Consider the following 14,260-nt stretch of genomic DNA (forward strand, 5'->3'; position numbering starts at 1 on the left):
TCCAGAGCTCTTCAAAGTCATCTAATTACCCATGTACCTACTACAGGACCTACAGCCTCAAACTGATTTATCCCTGGGACTTAAAGCTGGGCTGGAAAGACCACCTCTGAGGGGTGAAATGGAGGTTCAGCCTTTCTGACTTACTACTTAGCCCCACAGCCAGGACCAGTTAATGAATGCCAAATGTGGTGTTGTGGAATTAGTCTACCAGGATCTAGCCAAAGACTGCCAATTTGTCTCACATAGGCCAGCAAGTAGCCAGATAACAATCTGAGGTAGTAACTTTGGGGTAAAATACTGGCTACTTCAAAGGCAGTAAGATTTGTGGCCGTTGACACTGTGGCTGTGATTTCTGCCCTGGCTGCAGATGACTAGTTCAGATCTTAGCTGCCTGTTGATGGATTTAAACTATCTTCCCAGTCACCGAGACCGCGCCTCTCCTTCGGCTCACTCCCCTCACCCCACTGCTGTAGTTTGTCTTCAGCTTTGGTCACCAGCCACAAGGTTTCTACATAAAAAGTACTAATCTCTTTCCTATCTTTCCCCTTCCCAGTGAAAGCTGTTTTCACTCAGGCTGTTGGTGCTCTGGATGACATTGTGCAGCACACAAGGAGGGCTGGCGGGGGGAGAGCAGCAGGGAGGTTAAGGAGACAGCTTCCAAGGAGCACCCAACCTCTGCCTTGCCTTTGTCTTCTCTGTCATTTACTGTGCATTTGTGTGTGCAAGCATGCGTATACTGGGAGAATATTATTTTTTTCCCATGTTCCTGCAAAGTCTTTTACCTGTGCCTGCAGACAGATGTGTTACAGCTCAGTCAAGATTTTGTTTTTGTTTTTGTTTTTTATTTTTGGAAGACAAATTCTGTTTTTGCAGGTTCTCTCACATGTGAATTAACACTATCTGAAATGGCAGGCTCTATGTAGTTTAAATTACTCTATCACTCATGAGGAACTATGACTTTTAGTGTAACTGTTCTCCATTTCATTTAAAAAGTGAGAAAAACACAATTCAAATGTCTGCAGACTCAGCCCAATAAAAATGATATATTAGATGTCAAACTGCTCCACTCTCACCCAGCCCCTCCTTTCTCCAATCTTCCCTTGTGTTGTTCAAAAAGGAGTCATACAACAGCTTCCTTGCTGCTGTTGGCTTTTGGAAATAGCCAGCTGATTCTGGTGACTCAGGAATTAGCCTATTTTGCTTGCACTCAGTGAGCAATGCTGTGTAAAAACTTGCCCTGCCTTAATAATTTGGCTCTTTATGCTTCGCTGGAGTTTACCAGCCCACCTTGGCTGCAGATCAGGTTTGAGATTAACCTCTGTGTTCTAGCAGCCATCTGAACTGCACAGTGGTTCACAAATCTCACAGGATGTTTCTGTAATTATGTGAAGGTGGTTTCGCAGAATGAGCTGATGAAAGGAAACCAAAATGGAGAACTTACAGGCTGGTATTTCACACTAGTAATCAGATTAAGTCCAAGATGAATGCTGCTGGTATTTTACAGGCGCCCTCAGAATACAGAAATTATTGCAAATATGATAGAAGGAAATGATCTGAACACTTGAGAGAAATATTAATGGAGTTAATGCTTCTAACTGTACTGCATATTAGGATTAATAGGTCTAGTGCCTTCCTCAAGAGTTATTCAAAGGTAGTGGATGGTTGTAAGGAACATTTTTAGGCACTAGGACTGCAATTTCTGTACAAGGGACCCAGTGATGGTCTGGGTCAGGGCCAGGTGGCACCCTGCACACAGTGCACAATTCCTTGGAACAGCCTGAGATCTTGCACAAGCATTTCCCTGCAGTTTAGATATGACCACCCCATTTAAGAGAGTATAAAATCTCAGTAATATAGATACAGGCTGTTCCCTGCCAGCTGGCTGCAACACCAGAGAATGGCACTGGGCACATTTAATTTATTAATATCGACATAGCCAAAGAGGCCGGAGGAATTTTGCCATGAGTTTGAAAGGAACCAGCATTTGGCTGGTGCCGTGCAAGCATCACTTCCAATCTGCAGTTCTTAAAGCACTTTACTAAAGGGACTAAGAGCTAGTCTCAGTTTACACAGGGAGAGTAAGACTTGGAGAGGCTGAACGGCTTGAATAGGTCACAGATTTCATCTGTGGCAAAGAAAGTTAGAGACCCCTGTATCAGCATAACTTCATGTCTTATTATCAGATTCATTTTTAGCTTTCACCTTGATGTGTAAGCTTCAGTTTTATGGCTGAGCATCAGTATGTCCTCAGCAATCAGGTTGTTCCTCCTTTTTGTGCCTTCAACTAAGCTTCTTTACTGTCTCATCACTTTAAGCTTAAAATCTGTCTGAATTTAAATGTGGGAGAACTCCCTTTTCCTGTGTATTGGCCAGATTGTTACCATGTTATACAATCTGTTTATATTTTCTTTACATGCAAACCTGCTGTAAAAATTATCTTAGTGATATATGGAAGAATCCGCTATTACTGTTCTTTAGAAAGCCAAAGAAACAGGAGAGGCAGATCACCAAAATAGAAGCTGTCACTCTTGTAGCTTTTGACACCAAAACCCTTTTTCAAAAAAAATCCTATGCTGCATTTTTTACCTTATTTAAAATGAAAAATTGGCATCTGCAGCCCAGATTTTCTGATTTACAGTTGCTTCTTTAGCTAAAAGTCATCTCCCCCTCATTACATATATTTCCTCCAGGGGCCCATGTGATCCCAGCTGCCATGATGGTTTGAAAATGCTGAGTCAGCACTGCTGTGCTTTTTTATTTGCATTGTTTGTTGGCTTTTCTTCTTATGCTTGGGTGGAACCTTGACAAAATCTCACAGCCCTCTCTCTGAGAAGAAAAATTAAAGGGAAATATAAGGAAAACAAAACATGAAAAACCTGTGACATCTCAGGGGCCATGACTGAAATAAGGAGAAGAGGCGCAAGGGATTTTCCAACATTCAAAGATGCATCAAGAAAGGCAGTGCCCACTGCTTCCTGAGCATGTCCTGGGTGCTTGTGGGCACTGCTGATGCTCTGCCTGGAGAGAGGATGCAGCAGAGGAGTTAATGCCCATGGCTACCAGAACCTCTGCTTCCTAAGTGGCTCTGGGAGAAATACTTGTCTGTGGGGGTTATTTCATCCTCCCCATAGCCAAACAAAGCAAAGCAAAGCAACCCAAATCAACAGACCGAAACCTCACAAACAAACAAAACAATAAAAAGGTGTAATGGTTTAACCCCAGCAGGCAGCTCAGCTCCACACAGGCTCACTACTCCTCCCAACAGGTTGAGGGAAAGAGTCAGAAAAAGTAAAAGAGGGAAAACTCATGGGCAGAGATAAAGACAGTTTAACAGGCAAGGCAAAAAGCCATTTGCACAAGCATAGCAAAATAAGAAATTAATTCCTTGTTTCCCATTGGCAGGGAGATGCTCAGACATCCCCAGGAAGGAGGAGCTCCATGACATTAACTTCTTCCCTCGGTTTTTATTGCTGTGCAGAAAGTCATATGATTTGGGATATCCCTTGGGTCAGTTGGGATCAGCTGTGTCACTTCCCATCTCTTTGTGAACCCCCAGACATCCTGTTGGGATGGAGCACAAAAGCCTTGATGCTGTACAAACACTGATCAGCAATAACTAAAACATCACTATGTTTTCGATCCCATTTTCGGCAAAAATCTACCATGAAGAAAATGAACTCCATCTCAGCCAAAACCAGTACAATGAGAGCAATGAAGAAGGTAAAAACGAAATGAAGAGAAAACATGAGAAGGAAATTTTATGGGCCAGTAAGACATATGAAAAAATGCTCAACTAAATTTTATGGAAAATTTCCTCTTGATTTTTTTTTCTTTCTTCCTGATACGCAAAGAGCAGTAAAAAAATGAAAAAAAAGTCATTACTCTATTACTGGAACTATGAGAGAACATAAATTTTCAGAAATGGAGAAGACACAGATCTTTAAGGCAGGTTTCACTGGTATGTAAGGGGTTGTCAGTGGTGGGGGCTGTAGCTCAGTCTTGTCCCACTGTGTATCATTTGCAGAGAAAGTGAGATCAAGAGTAGCAGTTCATGGCATTGAGGTTTTACATTCTAAGACAAAATTTTGATCTCTGACAAGGATGCTGATTATACTGAGGACAATACATGAAAGGTGATCCTAACAATAACATTGAAAATGATGCCTTGCAGACAAGATTTATCAGGCAGAAAGACCCTTCCTATCTAGAATCTGTCTTCTGACACTCTCAGTTGTCTTTCAAGGGCTGACCTTAACTCTACTGCCTATTTCTATGCATCTTCTTCTTCCTCTGATCAAAATTTAGCATGATCACATATTAACATAAATTGTTCTCACATCCTTCTCTCCCACCCCTGAACAACACACAAGGCACGTGGATGCAGAGGAATCAATGAAGTGGTACATGAATAGGAATATAAGATATATGGCAAACTTTTGTCCCCTACCCATAATCTTTGGAATATCCATTGAAGTTCTGTGGCTAGTTTGGACCAAATTCAAGAAAAATGAGGGTCTGTTAGAGAAGGTCCTGATGATAACAACAGAGTAGGTTTGGAAGCACATATGACTGAAAGCCTGTGTTTTTCTTGACACAGAGAAGAGATGTCTCAGAGGGCACATGAAAATAGGTATAGATTATATAATTATAAAATTACTAGAAGAATAACATGTCATTGAGAATAGCACAAGGAATAGTGGGCTTAAATTAAAGGCAATAAATTTTAATGCAAAGGTGTTACCCATGGAGATTAAACCCTGGGGATGCTGAAGAGTTATTCTTTAAGAAAAATTAAAATGCAACTCTTTAGAATGACAGAGGCTGAACTTTGTCAGCACTGGAAGGGGAGGAGAACTAGAGCATCGCTAGAGGTTTCTTCCAGACTTATTTGCTGTGACTCATATATATATACATACATGATTAATATTCATACACTTTTTTTCAGCTCAGAGGGAGGTCTCAGCTGTTGCTGAATATTTCTGCTTTAGCACAAACACTGTATAGTGAGTCCTGATGAACGTCTGAATTTTTCTGTTGTAATTTTGACTGTTCTCCAGCTTTGCTTTCCATTTAATTGCTGCATTTGGATTCCTTGCTGGTGTGAAATCACTTCTTATTTCTTTTGTTTTTCTCTCTTCTCCTCCTTTGTCTAGCAGCCTGAGCTTCTCTTCTTCTCACTTGCAATTACTTAACTCTTGACTTTGAATAGTTACTTTCAGAGTGGAAGTGTGAGATACTTTCCATGGCCATCAGTCTGTTGACCTTGGAACTTCTAAACTGTGGAAACCAACTTTGCCACACAGACCTGGTTTAAAAGCACCTGACAAAATCAAGTGCAGAGCTACTGCAGGAAGAGACCTCTTTTTCCCCTGCAATTTACCAAAGTCACCGCTGTCAAAATTGAAGAAGATGGATTCTGCTCTCTGGCCAAAAGTTCTGCTCAAGCGCTTAGCCTGTTGGGAAGCCAAGATCCACAACACTTTCTGGCTTCCAGATTATGGATCAAGGTGGCCATTAGTAAGTGTTCAGAGCTAAACAAACTAAATGATGACTTCCTTTACCAATACAGGGCTTCTGCTCTGCAGAACTTGCAAATTAGCCCTAATGTAAACATCCTTCCATCATAACAGAAACAGATGTCTTTCTCTTAGTTATGTTGCTATGGCTGCAGGTGCCAAAAGCATCACACATGCTATTTGCTCTCTGCCCAAAATAGCAGTGGGCAAACTTTAGAAAATTTGGTTAAAATTCTGTTATGGCTGGATGGGAGCTGAACTTCTGTGACCTCCATAAATCGGGAGAAAGAGCTGTAGAAATCTATGGGGTTTTTTATTATTATTTGAAATGGTGAAAATCTGCAGGAATAGGTATAAAATTATTTGTTTACTTTCAATTACTTATCATCTTTAGAAAATATAGAACAGTAAATTACTGAACCTCTTCATAAAAGAGTGGTCCTGTGTTTTGGATTCAAATCCTGTGTTTTGATTCTTCACAATTCTAGAAATCAAGAATTAAGGTTTCTTTAAGAAAAGAGATTTCTTGTATGGATCAGGAGACAAATCATGTTTCAATTTAGGGAACGAAGTATATAACAAATAGGGAAATAACTATATTTATAACAGTTCTGCCTTATATCATGAATCAAAGACAAAAATTAAATAGACAATGTAAAAACATTAACTTCACGAAAGTGTTGTTAAGCTTCCTGACAGAATCTTAGGTTGTACCCAAGAGATGTTGAAAGCATCAAAGGACCTGAGTGAAGAACTCCAGTCTCCTAAATACATTTGCAGATGGTTTATTCATTTATGAAACACAAATGCCAGCTCTCTATATAAGCTGATTCCCACACAGATACTAAAGAGATCTAAGTCCAAATGTCCACATCTCAGTTTACATATATTTTTGAAAAATGAAAATCCTTGTTTTATTGGAAAAACCCAAGGAGCCAGTGATTTATATTCAAGTGCTCTACTTTCTAATAATATCTTTTTTAATGATTAGATAATGTAGGGGCAGGATGGTTAGACATACAGCAATATGCATCTCAAATGCTTCTAGCAATTATTTGTCTCTTGCTGCTGCTGTTTCTGCTATTATGAGGGACACAGTAGAAAAACTAAAATAAATGTGCACCTGAATTGAATTTACTCTGCCTTGAAACAGCTTGCCACATGACAATTGCAAAGTAGTAAATTCTGTAATTGGTTTTTCTGACAATATTTGTGTGAATTTTTCTCCTGTGAGATGTCATCTAAAGAACAAGGGATCCTTATAAGATAAAACCAAATGTTATGAGTTAATTAGTACCAAAATGTGAATGAAAGACAGTTCCCTCAACCACGTTAGGCTTGGTGAATGAAGGAAAGAGATTTATCATTTTGAAACTTGCTAATTGTGTCTGTTTCTCTGTTTGGAGAAGGGAGTCTGTAGGTCTGGGCCAGTTGCCCTTGGGGACCTATCTGTTAACTCACTGTCACCTTCTCTTGAGATACCATCATCTTGTAATGCTGAGCAATAAAATTTATAATTGTTGGTCTTTTGAAGCCCATCACTAAAGGATACTAACACAGTTTGTTTATTCTGAAAGAGTTCACAAGAAAAAGTTAAATAATTGGATAAGAATAATGGGTAGGTACCAAGAATTAACCAGGCCAAATACACACTTCTACTTCAACCAGACTTTTATTTAGCTTTGTTTTACAGCAGAAAAAAAATTAGAATGAAAATAACTCCAAAAAGAGTTGTTGTTATTTTAAATTAGGGAAACATTTACCCTAAAAGCATCAGCTCATCTTGTAATTACTTATAATTTGACCTGTAGCTACAATAAGTTATGAGTTGAGTTTCCTTTCCATGAATTTACTTTTTGCTCTGGTAACAACCGGAAAAACACAGAGATGATCATCTATAGAATTGATGCCAGCTAAATGTAGACTTTGTTTTAGGGAATCTTCTGTCTTATCCATAATTTGTTCCCAGAAATGCATACAGACTTTGATTGAAGAAAGTGACTTTATTCCAAGTCTAAATTTGCATATGCCTTGCAATGGATCAGATCACATGAAGAATGATTGGAATGCACTTGGTTGGTTTTCTGAGTTGGTGTCATGACAGTCTTAACTGCACCAGGTAATAGGTGAAGAAGTAGTCTTGAAAGTGTAAAATGTTTTCATTCTGTGCGCTGAGATTTAATGTATGGACTGAATCGCTTCTTATTTGATCTGCTGTGGATCTGACTGGATGAAATCCCTGTACTGTATTACCTTGCACTCCTGGTTCCAGATTTAGACATGCCAGGGGTCCATCTCTAGATCTTTTATGCTGCTTAGGACAGGAGAACTGGTGCAATGCCATTAGATTTTTTTTTTTTTTTGACACAAAGAAAATAAATAAATTTTTAAAAAAATTAAATAATAAATTACTAGAATACCAATGCTTGCCAACACTGGGCCAGCTCTTACACTGGACCAGGCAATCCACAAACAGGATTGCCCTGGTTACCCATTACAGGCATGGTTCACTGGCCCCATCTGCACCAGTAAGCAGTGCTGAGGACTGTTTTCTAGCTCTGAGCTTGTGGCCCAGTTTGACCATGTTCCTGTTGTTAAACTCACCTTTCTAAGCATGGGTTCTGCATCCAAATTCCCCATGGAGAATGCTGTGTGTACAGCACTAAATACTCACTGATACCTGGGAATTGTTTGCAAGGACCCTTTAAGCAAAGAATTGATACAGAAAACCAAGTTCCAGGTCTGACACCTTAGCTATTTACTACCATGGGGACAATAATTATTTTTGTGCCACTGACAGGATCTCCAGAGGAAGCACAGCACCTGGTCCTGAGGAGCTGCACATGGAAGCACTGCCAGGTTCTTCAGTATTCTTCAGCTCTGAGAACTAAGAAGTGGATGTCCAAATGTGAGTTTCAAAAGAAGCACTGAAGCAGAGGCCCCTTCTCCCCCAGACAGGATCTGGACAGATGCCAGGCTTATGGAAGAGCGCTGGAGACTGATGTAGGACTGAGGTCAATAAAACTGCTGTCTCATCTGGTCTTCTTCAGAAGGATGAACATTGATAGTGAATATGATGGTTGCTAGGATAAGGCATTCAATTTCATTTGTCTGGAGGAACAGTTTAGTTCTGTGTGACATTTTAAGAAAAAAATGGTTTTGTGTTTCTTGCAGCATATAGGAAGTTTTGATAACATCATGAATAAATATCTATAATTTAACCCCCTGACATTAACATTAATTTGGGTGCTTTTGAATGAGATGGCTAATACATCACTCACTATTTGTTTTCTTTATGTTACCATTTTACCCTCTGAGACAAAGATGCTTCCTTCAAGAATTTGCCCTTGCCTCATAGAGAAACACTTTGCTTCCCAACAGTGCTATTGATGAAATGATTTCTGACATCTAATGGCTTTTCTGATAAAGAAAAAGCACCTTTGAAATTCTGAGTTTAATGGCAGATGACTAGATGGTCTGACAGCAGTATTTATGGGGAGTACTAGATGAAAGTATAATGGGCATTTTTATGCCCATTTCCCTTGGCCAGATGCTTGGCAGGACCAGATGTTGCTCTTGTTTCCTTCCAGCATCACCTACAACAGAATGAAACATAAAACATGGCCAATGAAGCCACTGGAAATTGCTACCTCTGCCTCCTGAAAGCCTGGAGGGTGTTCACAATTACTGGTCCACCAAGTCCTACTCTGCTGATTAGTGCTTGCCTTGGCAAGATATTTTTTGACTTCAAGCACCTATGGGAATATTCCCACAGTATGGACAGCCACCTTAAAGGCTCTAAGCAGACAGTTGATATATTGATGGACAAAAATAAGTTTTCAAAATCAGGCACTTCAAAATGTTTGTGCTTAGAGGAAAGCCTTTGCTTTTTTTCCTTTCACTAGTTTTTGTAACCACTCCTGAAAATAAAAGATTCTTAAAAAAAGTGGAAAACAATTTCGTCATTCATGTTTCTGTTTTAGTTTAACATATTTGATGTTCCTATTAGTTCCACTTGGAGAGAGAAAAAGGCTTTCATTCTGCATTAGCTGATTGTTTCCATCAGTCTCCTTTCCCCCTTCCCCCCCCATTTTTCACACCTCCTACTGTGTATGAATGCCTGCTGCACCATTTATTTTTGCAATGTGTAAACTGTTACTTCCTCCAACAAATCAGATCTGCTTAGGGTGAAATTAAAGATCTGAAGTGGTGATCATCCTGCTAGTCTGATGTTTTAAGATTTCTTCGGTAGTCAAGGAGCAGCTGCCCTGTTCTGCCTATAGATCTTTAATAATTCTGAAAAAGAATTATGGAATGAGAAATGAATTATTTTGGCATAAAAAGAAAATTAGAAGAATCTGTTCCAGGAAATACAAGCTGTAGTCCTTCCAGTTAGAAAAAATCTGGAAAGTAACAGGATGAGAAATAATTGACCTCTCTTTGGTGCCTCCAAGCAGTGGGCAAGAGTGCCTGGAACTCACATTTCGGTGCCAAGGTTCGAGGTCATGGTATGGACTGATTTAAAATGGACAGATCTGGCTAAAATAGGAGACAGAGTGTGGCCTTCTTGTATAGATCTTCTGCTCATGTGAGTTCTCTCCTTATCTTAAAATAGCTTCATTGGCTGCAATGGAAAGATTTTTCTTTTTTGCAAGGCTTTGTAGGATAAAGTCTGTACATTGCGTTCTCTTTTATTAAAAATAAATTATCATGCTACACTAGTCTGGTATCTCAGCAATATTTGCTGCATTTTCCAGGACAGGAGCTGACATATATATCCAGAGGATGATACAACCTGTCTGACATGTGCCAGAATAGGTCAAGCCATGACACTGTCCCTCTGGATGTGTCACTGGCTGTAAAGGGAATTGAGGTGGGAGGACAGGTTTGTGTTTTAGGTGGCTGATGATAGGTGAGATAAATTTCTTTTCCAGGAGAGGCTCTTGGCTTACAGTGAAAGACAGGATCTGTGCATAGGAATAACTCTGTCAAAGCACTTTTGTGGTTTTGCATCACACTGCTCTTTTTCCCTCTGAGGATATGTTCATATTTCTAGAGGTATGGGCCATTAAAGGAAAGGGATTGTCCCCTTGGCAGATAGATTTTGGAGTCCATTTGCACGATAAGCACTGAAAGGCTGTCCTCTTCTTCCTTCCCACTCCCTCATTACACAGTGGAAGGTTCCAGTTGCATTTCTTTTCTTAGTTTGAATTCTATAAGGGGATTAAATCTAGGAAAGTAACCTGACCTCTACTCCTAAGGGGAGGGAAGACCATGAGAATAAACAGATAACACCTCCACTCACATTTAGCAGCTCACACCAATGCTCTCTCTGCTCCTAGACTGCTCCTACCTTTTGTTTCATATCCACTCTTTTTTCATTGTTATATAAACACCTCACAAAACACATGTGCTTAGCCCCACTGGGTGAGGCAAATATGGTAAGATAACTGATGAAAGTTGTAGGGACCAGTTCAAATTTCTATTTAATTAAAAAAAAATCATTATACCAGTATTTCTTATCACTATAGGGAATGTACAATCAATTATGCAATAATTGACATGACTAACATCTGTTTTATGTGGTTTGTTCTGTTTTACATCCTCTTCTGAAGTGATAGAATTAAATTTTTTGATTTGGGTATTCTGGTTTTAGTGTTTTCCTTTTAAATATAGATGAAATATAAGAGAGTGAAGAACTGCAGCTTGTGCTCAGGGAGAGGTGACAGTGGTGACAGTCTTTAATACCTGAGGGCGTTTTTAGCCCTGGGAAAGTTTGTAGTCACACTTTACTTTCGTTGTATAGAGCAGCTGCACCAGGGAGGAACATGACAAAAAAAAAAAAAAATCCTAAACCTGCCCAGGTGCATGTACCTTTTTGGGATGGTTGGAACATTGGTTGGATGATTGTTTCCAGTCTGCATCAATTTAAGCGCATCCAGACAAACAACCTGTCTCCAAATACTCAGGGATTCCTGGGCAAATTTTTGGGCACCAATCCTATATCAGGTGCTGGCTGCTGGAGCTGTGCTGCTGCTCAGGACAGAAGTTGGAGGTGTTTGAGCACCTCTCTAGGTGACATCTTTGGATAGCAGGACTGTATGAACTGTGGAGAGGCTGGGGGCTGGAAAACAGCAACTCTCCAGGGTGCAGTGACCAGGAGAACAGGTCTGAGGACACCTGAGGTAGAAACCAACACCCTTCTGGGACCAGCTCTGAGGTCTGCACATCTCTGTGCTAGAAAACCTCCTCATCCTTCAAAACAGGGTAGTTTCATGAAAACTACCTGCAGGGGAAGGCTGCCCAACTGATTTAATGTGTGACCTACGACATGGGATGGTTTCTGTTTGATTTACTAGTGTGAAACAAATGCTAAATAAACACAGAGTAGCAAAGGGAAATGTCTCTAAGTTCCCTTGATTTTTCTCCTGGTCTGATGGTGGCTTCTCCATATCTTTATACATGGATGGTTCTTGCTGACATCAGGCATTGCTCCTAGATGAATGACATTGCTCAGCTCATTCTAATGTTGTCAGAATAAAGGCCTTAAGTCACCACCACTTTTCCTAAACGGCTTAAGGATTACCAGAGCAATAGCAAAGGTGAGGCAAAACACTGTACTGAAGTCTGCTGGAAGGAGAGAAGACTTCTTATTCAACTTGGAGCTGAATTTGCATTTTTTTCCTCAGGGATACTTGAAGCCCAGCACATGCTTTCAAGCAGCTGCTGCTTTGGAAGCTGGTTTGTTCAGTTTAGGATGTAGGTAAAAGTGTTTTCCTGTAAAGAGAATAATTATATGCTCCCAAACACACAGAAGCATCAGAATTCACAGCATGCTCTTTACAAGGGTAATAAAGTTTTATGTGTATATACAGAAGAAACAGTTTGCAGCAAAATACTTAATGCACCCAATTATCCCCAAAATAAATGGATGAGAAAGAAACTAGCAAAATTTGGCTCACGCTTAATTATTTAACATTTGAACCTTTTTGTTCTTAGTAACAAATTCCCATTTCTGCCACCCATTTCTTGGTACTTTACTTTGTCTGGATTCTTGTAACTACACTTCAAGCAGTTAGGAGGCTGCCCAATGTCAGCATGAAGAATAAGGGAAAGGCTTGACATCAATTACAACATTACACACAACATAAAATTTAATGGCTTGAATCAGCCTTTCATTGCTATTTAAAGTAACCATGTATGGTTTTGCTAAGATCCTAAAAATTAACCAGCTTCTAAAGGTCTAAATTATTCAGCATCATGGGATCTTATGCTGAGGTTTTTAAAATGTTATTTCAGTTCTGTGGTATAACCGGGGGGGAATGTTTGACAGGTAAGTGGATTTTTTAAGTAGAGAAGAAATTAATCTCCTGCACAAAGGAGAACTCTGTGGGGTAAATTAAAAGAAATACGGTCCATCAGATTCTCCACTGGCTTGCAGTCTTTGCAATTCCTTGGAGAGGAGACAAACCAAAGCAGTGAGCCTGCTGGTCTGAGACCTGGGGAGGAATTTGGCCTATAGATTTTTAAGCATGTTCTTAAATATTCAGGAATCACACTGAGGACTTTCAGTGGCTCAGTGATAAAGTGCTGGTTTTCCACCTTAGTGGCCAGAGTGAGGATTTACGTGGTGGTCTGGCTTTGTCTCTCAGCACCATGCAGCAGTCTCATAAAACACTGGTTTCTGCTTGGGGAAAAGGACCTCCGGCAAGGGTGGTCCTGCAGGTCAGGGCTGGGGTCACCCCAGGGCTGCACAGGGCAGCCTGCTTCTCCTGCAGCTGCAAATCTGGACTGGGCATAAATAAAAGGCTCAGTGTCTAATTTTTTAACTAAATAATCAGATAAAACTTGGTAAAAAAGAATCCTGAAATTGTTCTGATTAAAAAAAAAGAAGTCCTCAGGAGATCTGCAGAAATGTTTTCAGTCAGTGATCTGTAGTAGAACTAAGAAGCCACTTAGATGACAAGGGAGATGGTTGCATGCAGACCCTGACTATCCCAGTTTAATAAGGAACAAAAAATATAACCTTTACATTAGGAATGTTTCACTGATTTTATTTACAGTCCATAAAATTTTACTTCTCTGAGCTGCTGTCTGCCAGGAGCTTTAGTTTGGACTGGATGGACAAGGAGGTTTAGTGAGTTTTATTTCACACCGTATGAACACTGGTGCTCCTTTTTGGAAATATTTTTTTCTCAGATGAAGTATAACTGTACCCATGACCTAGGTCACAAACATTTCCTGAAGGGGTTGTGAAATTTTCCACAGATTCCAGTGTTTTCATTGTTGATATTTCCGCCATTTAAAATGTATCTGGTTTTAAATATAGCATTTCGCTTTATCAACACTGGGAATCACAGGTAACTTTAACTGACTATATGGAAAGAAATAGCCACAAGGTTTAGCTTACAAGTCTCGGAATGTCTTGGAGAATCTTGGAAAGATTGTGCAAAGACCAGCACTGCACTGCAAATACTGCAGGTATTCGACAAGCAGCTTTTTTCCACCAAAAAACTGGGTATCTTCCATCCTTCCATCTCAGTCCAAGGAGAGAAGCCAATCCCCCTTTGCCAAAGGAGACAAGGAGGGCTGATACTCCCTAAAAGAGTCAGTAAGGCCTCTTGTGGCGCCCAGGGACACCCATGAAGGATGATTGAAATTCCATTAGATCTCAGGCCAACACACACATAGATACATATTTTCTGCAAACCACTTGAAGTATTGTCTAATTCCTCATCCAAACA

This window comes from Sylvia atricapilla, chromosome 3, assembly GCF_009819655.1.
Source record: "Sylvia atricapilla isolate bSylAtr1 chromosome 3, bSylAtr1.pri, whole genome shotgun sequence".
Taxonomy (NCBI): Eukaryota; Metazoa; Chordata; class Aves; order Passeriformes; family Sylviidae; genus Sylvia; species Sylvia atricapilla.